General features: G+C 39.0%; 1 protein-coding gene across 6 annotated transcripts in view; it reads right to left on the reverse strand.

The window, feature by feature from the left end:
• The window catches only part of PARD3 (par-3 family cell polarity regulator), a 744,562-nt gene that overhangs the window by 422,198 nt on the left and 309,817 nt on the right, over positions 1-12,547 (reverse strand). The window lies entirely within an intron of this gene.

Consider the following 12,547-nt stretch of genomic DNA (forward strand, 5'->3'; position numbering starts at 1 on the left):
TTTTTTTTTTTAGTTTTATTCATTTCAAACGGGCCGGATCCGGCCAGCGGGCTGTAGTTTGCCCACGGCTGCGCCTTACCTCTCATTACTCCCACTTTTCTATCTCCTACCAGATCTCCAACAAGAAGGCAGAGGCAAGATGCTGGAGGCTAAGTCCAGCTGGTCATAATAAATGCAAGAAGTCCTCAAAAGGCTGAATGGACTCTTTCAGCAGGGCTGAAAATCTCCATGTTATTACCTGCTGCTGGAGAGGCTGAAGGCAGTTCCCGCAACCTGATGGTCGTTATTGTTTACCAGGCCTTACCTTTGATATGTGTATCTGCTTTGCTAGAGGGCCAATGTGTTTTCCAGCAAATAAAAAGCCGTGGGTGGGTCTGGACATTCAGAGAGCCCACTTCACTAGAAAGTGGAGCCTCCCACATTTATATTTCTTGTCTAGTGTCTAGTTATTCATTTATGTTGCAGCCCCTTCTCCAGACTCCTGAACCCTTAATGCGGAAAGACCCTAGCAGCAAGAGAGCCCAGATGATACCCTCCACAAAGAGCAAGACGGAGAGAGTGAAGAATATATTTGATGGGGCAAAAAGAACATCCAGCTGGTCTCTTCTGTTTGCTCTGTGCCAGGCACTGCTCTAACTATTTTATTTGGATTCATTCTAATAATGCCAATTTGCCCAAACTATAAATTCAAACAATTCCAGTATAAATACCAGTAAGATATTTTATGGGCAATGAGAGGGAAGAGGGAAGTCTTTGACAATAAATTCTTCTAGAATAATAAACATGCATGTAAGATTAGGTAGCAGGGAAAGCATCTTGTAGTCATCACCCTTGATAATTTTCTCTTCTTCAATTGTCAGTCCAACTGTCAACAGTTTTGAGTTCTCTAATATTACACCCATGAGCTTCACTAAACCCAGCATACTTGGCAATATTCAATTTTGATTTGCAACTGATTTTATTGTATTTGACCAATAGGAGTGTTAACAAAGGATCAGGAGCAATATTTCAGGGGAAACTAATTTAAAAGTGGGACTTTATTACTAAATTAGAGGTCTGGTGCACAGATTCATGCACTGGTGGAGGCGTGGCCTGCAGGGATTGGCCTGCTGTGGGAGCGCAGCTCATCTCGGTCAGCCAAGTGGTGCTCCCACTGTGGGAGTACAATGACCACCAGGGGACAGAGTTGAGCGCCTGCCCCCTGGTGGTCAGTTAGCATCATAGCGAATGGTCGGAGAACAGTGGCTTTCTAATACAGCTTTATATCTGGTACTGAGATCCCACCTACTTTGTTCTTCTTTCTCAGGATTGCTGCAGCTATTTGGGGTCTTTTTTTATTCCAGATAAATTTTTGGAGAGTTCGTTCTATGTCTGTGAAATATGCCACTGGTATTTTAATGGGGAGTGCATTGAATCTACAGATTGCTTTGGGTAGTATGGACATTTTAATGATGTTGGTTCTACCTATCCATGAACATGGTATGTTCTTCCATCTGTTTATGTCTTCCTCTATCTCTTTTTTCAGAGTCCTGTAAATTTCTGAGTACAGGTCTTTTACCTCCTTAGTTAGGTTTCTTCCTAGGTATCTTAATTTTTTTGGTGCCATGGTAAATGGGATTGTTTTTTTAATCTCTCTTTTGTAAGTTCATTATTGGTGTATAAAAATGCCACAGATTTATTGGCGTTAATTTTGAATCCTTCTACATTGCTGAATTCATTTATTAAGTCTAATAAATTTTTATGGGGTCTTTAGGGTTTTCTATGTACAGGATCATGTCATCTGCAAATAATGACAGTTTTATGTCTTCTTTTCCAATTTGGATACCTTTTATTTCTTCTTCTTGTCTAACTGTTATGGCTTCAAGAACATAGATGCCAAAATCCTCAACAAAATTCTAGCAAATTGGATCCAGCATTACACCAAAGATAGATTATACACCATGACCAAGTAGGATTTATCCCAGGGATGCAAGGATGGTATAATATCCGCAAATCAATAAACGTGATGCATCACATAAACAAATTGAGAGATAAAAATCACATAGTGATATCAATTGATGCAGAAAAAGCATTTGACAAAATCCAACACCCTTTCTTGATGAAAACCCTAAGCAAAATGGGAATAGAGGCATCATACCTCAACATAATAAAAGCCTTATATGACAAACCTACAGCCAACTCATACTCAATGGGCAAAAACTAAAACCATTTCACCTAAGAATAGGAACAAGACAGCGATGTCCACTTTAACCACTCCTGTTCGACATAGTAATAGAAGAAATGGTAGTTTTTATAATTATTATTAACCAAAAATTACCCTAACTAAACACAAAATAGAGACACACACACACATGCTCCTGAGGTTAAAAAATATAAAATAAAGCCAGCCCATGTTTTTATTATATTTAAAATTTTTTTTATGAGAACTGGAGTATCAAGAAATTGAGTTAAGCCTTAGCTGGTTTGGTTCAATAGATAGAGCACTGGCCTGCAGACTGAAAGGTCCCAGGTTTGATTCTGGTCCCTCAGTGGGGAGCATGCATGAGGCAGCTGAAAGGTGGTTTTCTCTCATCATTGATGTTTCTATCTCTCTCTTCCTCTCCCTTCCTCTCTGAAATCAATAAAAATATATTTTAAAAATAAAAGGTTAAGAAAAAAGAAATTAAAAAAGAAAAGAGAAATTGAATTAAATTATGTAACAATTACCCAGGTTTTTCAGACCACCTTAAAATCACAATGATTTTTTAAATTCACAGAATCATAATTATAGTTCAAACATTAACAACCTGGCAAATTTATAATCTCCTGGGAAATTGAAGAAAAATAACCATAAAACTCTGGTAAAATTTTTATCTTCTTATTCACAGGAAGTCCCTAAGCAACATTATTCTAGCAAAAAACAGCTAAACACAGACTGAATATTAACCTTTAAATCCCTCTTATTTTAAAGCTCATGTATATTTTTATATTTGCAAGTGTTACATGTCATAAGGTATAATGATTTATAGATTAATGTCTTACCTAATAGAAAACTTGATGATAAACAGTTCCATAATCTCATAAAAAGCTATACATGCAGAGGGTAAAAAATAAAATCTCCAGCTATATCATATTTTCTAACAAACAGACATAAAAATAAAAGTTGCTAAACATGAGCAGAGATTTAAATAGTCAGAATCACTTCTGATGAGAATCGAGCCCAATGTTGTTCAGTATATGCACAGAAATGTGATGAGCCAGACAGCAAGATAAACACCAGCAACACAAAACTACTGAAGTCAGTAGAAACCAAAAAGGTATTAGAAAACCTGCAGAAGGAAATAAATAATCAAATATGAAACATGATGAAATTTGGCTTATTAATAGAAGGGAATCAAGGTTCTCCTTAGATTTAAATTTTGAGCAAATAGCCCTATCAAAGAGTAAGTGGTTCATTCCCATTAGCAGGCAAGTCATTTAAAAAACTAAATACTTTCCTCATTTCTCTTTGCATTACATGTTTTATACTTCCCATTTATTCCTCAACTCCCCCCACCTAGAAATCTGATGTATGTCCTTCCATTCTACTCTGATTGCTGTGAGCTTTTTCATTTTTTTAAAATTTTTTAAATTGATTTCCGAGAGGAAGAAAGAGGGAGAGAGAGAGAGAAACATCAATGATGAGAGAGATTCACTGAATGGCTGCCTCCTGCACACCCCCCACTGGGGATTGAGTCCACAACTCAGGCATGTGCCCTTGACCAGAATCAAACCTGGGACCCTTCAGTCCGCAGGCCGATGCTCTATCCACCAAGCCAAACCGGCTAGGGCGCTGTGAGCTTTTTTTTTTAAATCCTCACCTGAGGATATATTTATTTATTTATTTTTTAGGAAGAGAAAGGAGGTAGACAGAGGGAAGGAGAGAGGGAGAAGAGAGAAGAGGAAGAGAGAGGGGGAGGGGGAAGGCAAGAGCAAGAGCAATAGCAAGAGGTGAGAAACATGGATGAGTTCCCTCCCATATGTGTCCTGACCAGGGATCAAATCCACAACCTTTTTGGTGTACAGGACAACAGCCCAACCAACTAAGCCACCTGGCCAGGATTGTGAGCCAATTTTAATGTCTCAATCATAGAAAATAACATCCTGATTATTGACAAAACCAATGGATTCTATCTCTTATTATCTATCCCATTTATTCTTTCTATCTCCACTGGGTTTAGGACATTACTTTTTATACTCCTAGTGAGGGCTCTCTCTTCTCAAATCCACTTTCAGTATACTTTAATGGTTTAAAAAAAACATGTATTTTGAACCAATGTAATAGACTACCCCCTTCGCTCCACCACCAATATTGTCTCTGCATATTACATATTTGTATACTTTTACAACCTGAGCCCTATTTAAATTCTAATATCCATCTTCTCCACACATGAACACTAAATTCTCAATGCACCACATTATTCACAAACAAGAATACATCTGGCTCCAGGAGGTTATCAAGGAAATCCCTCAAAACCCAAAGTGAATACCATCTATTTACCCAAAAGTCCTAGTGTTTTGGTGAAGATCCCAAATATCTACCCAACTGTCAAATCCACTGAAATGTTCATACGATGCCTTTCACTTGCCTCTATTACTTCATCACAGGCACAAAAATAATCCCAGTCCTTTGCTGACTCAGCAGACTCTAAGGTATCTGAGAGCAGGGGTGGAATTATTTTGGTCAATACTGAGCACCAATGCCTACAAGCAGTATTTCAATACTACAGAAAAAACTGAACAAAAACAAAAGGGCAATTTTAATACTACATTTTCGACTGTAGAATCAACTGGCTTAGGAATCAAACTCAACTACTTTTAAATTTTAAATAGGAATCCACCCTTTGCATGCGCTTTTGGCTTACTCTATACTAAAAAAATCCTTTGCAAAAAGTATTCTTTTGCAGAAAAGAAATAAGGAAAAGAGAATAAAAATTTATCTATATATATAAAGCCTAAGCAACCGTTACGACCGAATGACCAGAACGACCAGTTGACCAGTCGCTATAACGGCACACTGATCACAAGGGGGCAGACGCTCAACGCAGTCCATTCCTTCCACGCCAGGCCCAGTGACCGTCGCCTCCTCTCCCAACCCCGCCAGGGCCTTTGGGCCCCGGGCTGGGAAGGGGAACCGGAGGTGGGTGGCAGTAGATGCGGCCCCTTTCCCAGGGAGGCTGAGGGCTGGCTCCCTCCTTGGGGCTGGCAGTGGCCAACCTCCTGTACGCTGTCCCTCCCCACAGCTGACAGGCTCTGATCAACCCGGCCCTGATTGGCCCTGATCACCAGCCAGGCCTAGGAACCCCACCTGTGCATGAATTCGTGCACCAGGCTTCTAGTAGTACTATAAAATCTACTTCTATAAGTTAAAAAAGGCAACTTAAACATCAATAATTACATTATTATTTTAAAATGTTTAATTTTATAGCCCTGACTTGGTGGCATGGTTAATTGGAGCACTGTCCCATGCACCTAAAGGTTGTAGGTTTGATTCCCAGTCAGGGCACATGCCTGGGTTTTGGGTTCAATCCCTAGTTGGGGCGTGTGTGGGAGATGCCTGATTGGTGTTTTTCTCTCACATTGATGTTTCTCTTTCTCTCCCCCTCTTCTCTCCCTAAGACATTGGGAGCATGTCCTCTGGAGATTTTTTTTTTAAGTATAAAATGTTTAATTTTTTAAGTATTTTAAATAACAATATATCACATTAATTTTAAGAACTAAATTTAATAAATATGTGTGTTGTTCAAATGAATGCTCCTTTTTACAAATGTACCTCCCTTGCAGTGTAAAGAATGTGGAAGGCCCTCACTAAGTTCTACTTTAAAAATTACTCATAACAACCATGAAGGAGAATCAAATGAAGTCAATCTAGGGTGTCTTAGGGGCTGGAGGGAGCAACAGTATGGCATAGGAAGGAAAAAATAGTCAAGCACCTTATATTGGCATGTGGAAGCAAGGGAAACCTGGGTAGGGAGTTGGAATATAAAATGGCAACCAGAAAAAGCTATGAAAGGGCTGTTGTTCCAAGGTTCCTGCAAGGTGGGCAACTCCCCAATACATGACTTCAAACAATAAAACCATCTTTCAGTGCACCTCTATGGGTGTCCCAACTTTCAAAACAGGAAGCTTCATTGAGTAAGAACCTCTCCCATCTCCACTTGCCCCAGTTACCATGAAATTTTAAATCAGTGTGTCTTACATACTAGTAATTGTTCTTATGAATAGGCCTAGGAAGTTCAGAGACAATGCAAAGAGTCCCGAGTCAACAAAATTTCCTTGTCTACTCACAAATAATCATGATTGTTTCATTGTTGAAAATGCCTAATATTCTACACATTGCTTTTATTTCAAACATTACACTTGGATGTGAGGGATAGCAATCCACAAATGAATTATTCATATATAGACTATTACGCTGCTATAAACAAAATTAAGCCTTAGCATTTGTAACAGTATAAAAAGGTATTATACTAAGCAATCAAAGACAAATACCACATGATTTCACTTATGTGTGGAATCTAAAGAAGAAAATAAACAAAAGCTGGAAGAGATTCAGCGAACAGACTGATGGTTGCCAAAGGGGAGGGGAATTGGAGGACTTGGTGAAAAAGCTGAATGGATTAAGAAGTACAGTTAGTAGTTACAAAACAGTCATGAGGATGTAAAGTACAGTATAGGGAATATAGTCAATAATATTGTAATAACTATGTATGGTCCCACATAGGTACTGGAAAAAAGTGTTTTCAGTGCTAGTAGAAAAATATACTAATTGTCTATTTTGGCTATATATTTTTTAATTATCAAAGAATTTTAACCATACATGTAAATATATGAAAAGCATAACTGCCTAATACTTAAGGAAAATACAAAGAGAATACAGATTATATACTACAAGTATGTTTCAAATACAAAAAATCAATACCTAGAATTTTGACAGTAGAATAGGCTGTTGTATATAATTTGCTTATTATTCTATCCAACAAGGCCTATATCTAAAGATACAAAACAGGTTGGGTTCCTAATGAATAGTACATGAGTATAGAAAATGCTTACCAATCACCAGGACAGGATGAGTGGCAGAGAACAACAATAAAGTCTATATTAGGTTTTGATTAGCACATTATATAATTAAAATTATGGCCCTGACCGGTTTGGCTCAGTGGATAGAGCGTCGGCCTTCGGACTGAAAGGTCCCAGGTTCGATTCCGGCCAAGGGCATGTACCTTGGTTTCGGGCACATCCCCAGTAGGAGGTGTGCAAGAGGCAGCTCATCGATGTTTCTCTCTCATCGATGTTTCTAACTCTCTATCCCTCTCTCTTTCTCTCTGTGAAAAGTCAATAAAATATATTTTTAAAAAAATTAAAATTATGAACATTTATTGAATATTGTGTTACATGACTTAATCTTATCCTTACAAATGCCCATGAGAAAGGTTCTATTATCTATCGTATTTACAAATAAGAAAATCGAAACAGGAAAAAGTCAAATCAATGTGATCAAGGTCCCACAGCTAAAGGCAACAGAAATCTAACTTTTTATGGATTGAGAGAATAAGATGTTGACCACTATGGTATGATCTCAAAAAAAACTGTACGAGGAAGAAAGAGGTAATTTCCCCAATTGTTCAGATGAGGAAATGGCAGCTTAGAGAGGTTAGGCCAATAAATCCCTCAGAGGAAGTAGAATCTAAGCCTCGAATTATGGGCAGAAGACACCACTCCCTCATAGAGCTCCCCACACAGAGGCAACACGAGAAGAGGTTTTACTCATTGTCATAAAAAACATTCAAGTAATGAAATAACTTGGTATGTCCTGGAAAAATCACTAATAGAAATAAATAATTCGGATTTCCACAAGATTTTACCACCATCAATTATTCCAGAAAAGTTTTTGAAATATTCATTTTCATTAAGTAACCATTTCAAACCAGGTTCTGCTTTTCCAGGACGCTAGAGAGTAAGTAGTTTACTCAAGATTCCAGTTAAGAAGTATGAGCTAGGATTACATTTGGTCTACCTAACATCTCTGTCTAACCACTTTATCTTCAAGCATGCTGATGTCTTAGAGCAGTGGTTCTCAACCTTCCTAATGCCTCGACCCTTTAATACAGTTCCTCATGTTGTGGTGAAAACCAACCATAAAATTATTTTCGTTGCTACTTCATAACTGTAATTTTACTACTGTTATGAATCGTAATGTAAATATCTGATATGCAGGATGTATTTTCATTGTTACAAATTGAACATAATTAAAGCATAGTGATTAATCACAAAAACAATATGTAATTACATATCTATTTTCCGATGGTCTTAGGCGACTCCTGTGAAAGGGTCCTTCGACCCCCAAAGGGGGCACGACCCACAGGTTGGCGGCCCACAAGTTGAGAACTGCTGTCTTAGAGCAAGCTGTTTCAATAAACCGATGATTAGAGATTGAATTAAGTAATGACACACTGCTGATTCCGCAGGTAAAGGACACATGAGGCAAAGGAACAGAATATTTATTTAAAAGGAAGGAATAGTAGGCCCATAGAGCATGTGATATTTATGAGATTACCATAGGAGATGAGGCCTAAAAGAGTTCAGTTGGAATTTGTATTGCAAAGTACATAGTATACCAAGCTGATGAGTTTAATCTTAAGACAGTGCAGTAGGAAGTTTCTTTTAAACTTAAAGATGATGCAATATAAGTTGTGGTTTGAAAAATTAAGAAAAGAGAAATATGCAGAATTGATCAAAGAAGGAACAGATGGTAGAAGAAGACAAATATTATATGAGTCTAGTTAAAGGAATACTGCTGAAGATAGGAGAGGTGTTTTGAAAGTAGAAAGATACACATATGCAAGAACATATAAAGGCAGAACATATAATACTTGGCAGTAGGTAAAGTATGAAGAAGTAGAAAATAAAATAAAAGAAAAAAATTTGAAACCTGGGAGACTCGTGTCAAAATTAAAAGAAATTTCATAGGGAGTGAGGTCATTCTGGCATAGAGAGGCTGCAATGTATTGCACAGAGAGAATCAGACCCAGAACAAGGGGTTACAACTCACACTGCCCTACAGACTAGGGACCACTCCCCCTCTGTTACACTATGGAGAAGTACAAAGATAGTTCAAAGACTTATAACAGAAGTACCCAGCTAGTATTTGTAGCTAAGTTCAAGACTGGAGGGACAGGAACAGAAACTAAAATGTCACATCAAGGAAGAAAATAGGAAACCCCAGCTACAAAAACAACCTGCACACACAGAGGCAAAACAGACAAAAAAAATGGTTCTGTAAATGATAAAATGAGTTAGCTTAGAAAAAGGATGTCAGAGAAGCAAAGAGGGAATTTTTCAGGGATCCAGTAGATTCAAAGTGCTAGGTTAGCCGCTTACTAACAGCAGGAGAAAAACTCCACATGTACCTTAAAGAAATATTTTCACTGTCAATGAGAATTCTTTGCACATTTTACCAATTTCAATATATTTAAGAAAATAAGACATAGGATTCATCCTTTTATTAAAACCCAGAAAAAAATAAATAAAAGTTAACCATTATACAATAATATGTACACTAACAAATCTTACTCAAGTCAAAAGTGAAAACTGAGCCACAGAAAATAATTTAAATCACTGCCTAAGTCATGTCCAATATCAGAAAACTAAATTAGCAAGAAGTTTAATGCATACCTCAGTGGAAAAATATCTTTAAAATAACAAACATATTATTTTTTACTTGAATTGAGACCTATTTTTCTTGGCCAACCTACAAAAATATGTTTCTTTTTCTAAGAGTTCAGGACATTAATACCAAAGTCTTAGCCAAGGATTAATAAAAGTATTGTTGCATTGGGTCTGTTTATGATTAAAATACAAAGTTCTCAGAAAATTAGTTCCTCAAGGGACTTAAAATATGAAGTCCAAAAACCTAGATTTCTGTTGATATAGTCTAACATTCCTTGCCCTCCTCTCAAACTTTCTCAAATTTAATCTAGAAGAGATTCTTGAAAAGTTAAAGATTCAATATAAAGAAAGATACTTCTATCTATGGAATAAGGTACATTTTTAAATCAAAATGCTTGCTATAAAAATGTTTTAAGAGAACATTTTTACATACACACACTACAAGCACATGAACACATCTTTACAAGTGTGTTCATAAAAGTATGGTATGCTCAGAAGCAAAAGATATAAACGAGATTTAATGCCACCAAGAGTCTGGTCATGCCTTCCACAAAAATAAACAAAGAAAGAAAACCCCTGAGAAACAGACATGGCTCATGTCCTCATTAAAAGAAAAAAAAAATAGATAACTAAAACGAAATGTGTTAAGTGCTATGATGGAAAAAGAATAAAAAGCGACCACTTGTTGCCCGACAGGCATGGCTCAGTGGTTGAGCATCCGACGCAGGAACCAAGAGGTGGTGGATTTGATTCCAGGTCAGGGCACATGCCTGGGTTGCAGGCTCAATCCCCAGTGGGGGTGCATGCAGGAGGCAGCCGAATGATGATGTTTCTCTCTCATCGATGTTTCTATCTCTATATCCCTCTCCTTCCTCTCTCTCTCTAAAAATCAATGAAAAATTATTTTTTTAAAAAAGAAAAAGGACTACTATTTGCACCTTTCTCTGGTTTTCACAGGGGGAGGAGTGTGAAAAACTCTAGCAGGCTATACATAGCTGTCAAGAAAAGTACCCTGAGGGTGCAGACCTCAAAGTTGAGACCAGAAAAGTAGGATCAGGAAGAGAAAAGGGAAGAGTCTGCCAGCACATGAAAAGGCCAAATATGCAAGAGCAAGATGAATCTGGAGACCAGAATGAGTTCAGTAGAGTTGGGATTGCAAGGGAGAAGCAGATGAGCTAGTCAGTGAAAGAACGACAGGAGAATACAACCACAACAAAACACCACATCAAAGCTAACATTATTGTTTCCTGTACTGTTTGTTATGCAGTTTTTAAAGTTTTACATAAATTGATTCATCTAATTTTCACAGTCCTCTGAAATAGGTCTTAGAAAATTATGAAACCTGATCTCAGACTTAGAAACTTCAGAAATTTGCTTAGCATTTACACATGCTATGAAATTCCAACCCACGTCACTCTGACTTAAGGCAGCTATTAACCACTTGGCCTCTGATTGCTCCTGAGGATAGTCAAAGCCCTAAGGTGCATGGTTCTTCATCACATGTCACTGACCCCAGTGGAAACACAGACAACAGAGAGAATGCTGCTATGCTCTCCTAGTGACCACATGAGGATTGACTGCAACCTGAACTCGGGAGGGGGAAAGGAGAATGGAGAGGAAGGAGTAGATTCAAGGACATTTTGAAAGAAAATCTTCAGGAATAAAGGTACAAAGAAAAGAAATTGAAAAAGTGAGGAATAATACTTAAAATATCACTGGTTGATCGAAGATGCAAGAAACAGGAACCTAGGCTATATTTTCTTTAGTAAAAATAGCTTCTAGGTAAGGTAATTACAACAACATTCATACATCTATTTATATTTATACAAGACTCTACTCTGAGCCAGATTCTATATCAATTTTTATCAACCATAGCATTTAATACATTAGAACTACATTAATCTATGTGTAAGGAATAGAAAAACTGATATAAAGTGCCCATGGAACATCTACACTAATAAAAGACAAACATGTAAATTGACTGTACCTTCGCTATGCCTTAAGCCACGCCCACCAGCCAATCAGAATGACTATATGCAAATTAACCCAACCAAGATGGCGGCCAGCAGCCACGGAGCTGGAGCAAGCAGGAGGCTTGGTTGCCCCAATGATGGAGGAAGCCAAGCTTCCCAGCTGCCGCGGCCGGCTCTAAGCTCCACTCAAAGCAACAAAGTTTCAATTATAGAAGGTAAATAAACCCCAGATACCTGCTTTCAGCAGGCCGTGGCCATGAAGCTGGAGCGAGCAGGAGTGGGTTGCCCCTGGCGACAGAGGAAGCCAAGTTTCCCTCCCACCCACCCAGGCTACAAAGTTTCAATTATAGAAGGTAAATAAACCCCAGATACCTGCTTTCAGCAGGCCGTGGCCATGAAGCTGGAGCGAGCAGGAGTGGGTTGCCCCTGGCGATGGAGGAAGCCAAGATACCTGCTTTCAGCAGGCCGTGGCCATGAAGCTGGAGCGAGCAGGAGTGGGTTGCCCCTGGCGATGGAGGAAGCCAAGATACCTGCTTTCAGCAGGCCGTGGCCATGAAGCTGGAGCGAGCAGGAGTGGGTTGCCCCTGGCGATGGAGGAAGCCAAGATACCTGCTTTCAGCAGGCCGTGGCCATGAAGCTGGAGCGAGCAGGAGTGGGTTGCCCCTGGCGATGGAGGAAGCCAAGATACCTGCTTTCAGCCACTGTGGCCTCCGCTCAAGGAGGATCTGGGGGCCTGGGTTGCCCAGGGCCGTGGCCAGCCTGCAAACAGCTATCAGTCCCTCACCCAGGCTGGCCAGGCACCCCAGTGGGCACCCCCACCCTGAAGGGGGTGTGGCCTGGCTGCAAACAGCCATCAGCCCCTCACCCAGGCTGGCCAGGCACCCCAG

This window comes from Myotis brandtii, unplaced genomic scaffold (assembly GCF_000412655.1).
Source record: "Myotis brandtii unplaced genomic scaffold, ASM41265v1 scaffold41, whole genome shotgun sequence".
Lineage (NCBI taxonomy): Eukaryota > Metazoa > Chordata > Mammalia > Chiroptera > Vespertilionidae > Myotis > Myotis brandtii.